The following is a 1,987-nucleotide window of genomic DNA, read 5'->3' as shown; positions in this document are numbered from 1 at the left end:
GCTAGCCTTGAGCTGAAGAGCTGAGGGACAGCGCCCAGGCCCAGAGTTCAGGCCCCACAATCGGACCCAAAAACAAAAAAACAAAAAAGAAGAAATCCCTTTTCCTAGATACCCTAATCTTAAAGCTCTCAGTTCTGAGAGCAAACCTTCTCCTTAGAAAGCCAAATGAGCCAGGCACTGGTGGCTCATGCCTATAATCCTAGCTATTCACAAGGCTGAGACCTGAGGATCATGGTTTGAAGCCAGACTGGGCAGGAAAGTCCATGAGATTCTTCTCTCCAATTAACTATCAAAACCCAGAAGTAGATTTGTGGCTAACCTTGAGCAGAAAAGCTCAAAGACTGCCCCCGAAACCTCAATTCAAGACCCAAGAATGGCACCAACACCTCTTCCCACAACAAACAGAAAGCCACATGAGGAAGCTAGGCATTCCAACAGGTTCTGAAGAATTCAGGTTTCTATTTCTACTCTGCCTGAAAGAAAACAGGAGACTTATATGTTATCATTTAGAGTTATGGGGAGATTGCATTTTTATTTACATTTAGTCCCTTGCATTCTGGTCTGTGAATGGCTTCTACTTGGATTTCAAGTAGGCTCCTGGTGGGAGGAGGTGGGGTTGGGAGAAACCTCTTATAGAAAAGCAGAACCCAAATCTCTCCAGGCTCCATAACTTTGCTCTTGCTTCAGAAAAAGAAGTCATCTCTCCTGAGATGTTCTGTGCTTTATATCCTGAAATTTGCCACTGGCTGTTTCTTGGCGTGAGGTGAGAAGTGCAGTATGCAGTGCTGCAGAGGATAGAGGACAGCAGGAGTGCAGAATGAGGCCTCTGCTTTCCAGGAGTGTTCCAACTTTCAGGAGCCTCCAGGATGTATTCAGACTCCTCAGGACCTGGTTCTGTGGCAGACAGGATATAAGGAAAGCCCAGGACAGCACTGAGTTCTAAAGGCAAAGGGTACGTGGTGAGGGGCCAGGATGGGCCCCTGTGTGGTGCCAGAGTGAGCAGCCATACTACTTGAGCCAGAGAGGGTAGGTGCCTAGGGCCTGGTCCTTCAGAGATGAGCAGAGCTGGGGCAGAAAGACCAATTCCAGTGTAACCAGGAGGCTACAGGAAATAATAATGATGGCTGTTGATTTGGCATTAAAGACATGATATTGTCAAAGCCACAATGGCTGAGAGTGGCACCAACGCGCTGCAGCCAGAAAATGGGTTGGCCAACACATGTGGGAAGAACAGATGATGCTGTGAGCAGCCCAGCCAACACCTCCGCAGGCGGTCTTCACAGGTCTTCACAAGAAGACCGCTGTGCCTGGTGAGCTACTTTGGACAAAGTCTCCCATACATCCTTCAAGGCACTTACATAGCATATTTCTGTGTCCATTCTCTTGCTAGTCTGTTGTACCTGGAAGAAAAAGCAGAGGAAAAGACACCCTCACTTGAAACTGTCATGTCCCTTCAATGTGGGGCAGAGAACAAGACTGATATGGGGGAAATGCTGCTGCCTGTCAAACATCTAGGACTGATAGATGACTGGTAATCCCAGCACTTGGAAGGTAGAAAAGAAGGGTTGAGAGTTCAAGGACAACCTGGGCCATATAATGAGAGCCTATTTCAAGAAACAAACAGAAAAAACATGCTCCTGTTTCCTGCACCTGTATCACCAGTCACACACATGGCTACACTCTGGTGTAAAAGCTTGTCCCTGGCTAAAGGCTGGGTCTGGAAATGAGTGGTTAAGCAGAGTTGGCAGTGAGGGTATGCTGGTGACGCAGTGACACTGATGACTGCTAACTTCAAGCAGCAAATGGGCAGCAGCAGTGTAGTGGAGCCAGTTGTCTAAGCAGACAACCCCTGGTTTATCTATGTCAAAACCCTTTAGGTTTAATCCAGAAACCTTTTTTTTTTTTTTTTTGGGTCCGGTCATGGGGCCTGAACTCTGGGCCTGGGCGCTGTCCCTCAGCTCTTCAGCTCAAGGCTAGTGCTCTACCA

General features: G+C 47.8%; 1 long non-coding RNA gene across 1 annotated transcript; it reads right to left on the bottom strand.

Annotated features, from left to right (window-relative positions):
* Window positions 1-502: 502 nt before the first annotated feature.
* Window positions 503-1,854, bottom strand: LOC106001996. The gene is made up of 2 exons (XR_001175880.1): window positions 1,359-1,854; window positions 503-939 (listed from the first exon to the last, which is right to left on the bottom strand). It is a non-coding gene; the product is annotated as an uncharacterized LOC106001996 (long non-coding RNA).
* Between the last annotated feature and the right edge of the window lie 133 nt (window positions 1,855-1,987).

This window comes from Dipodomys ordii, unplaced genomic scaffold (assembly GCF_000151885.1).
Source record: "Dipodomys ordii isolate 6190 unplaced genomic scaffold, Dord_2.0 Scaffold1683, whole genome shotgun sequence".
Classification (NCBI taxonomy): Eukaryota; Metazoa; Chordata; class Mammalia; order Rodentia; family Heteromyidae; genus Dipodomys; species Dipodomys ordii.
Note: the sequence above shows the minus strand (reverse complement) of the source record. Positions and strands in the feature narration are given on the sequence as shown.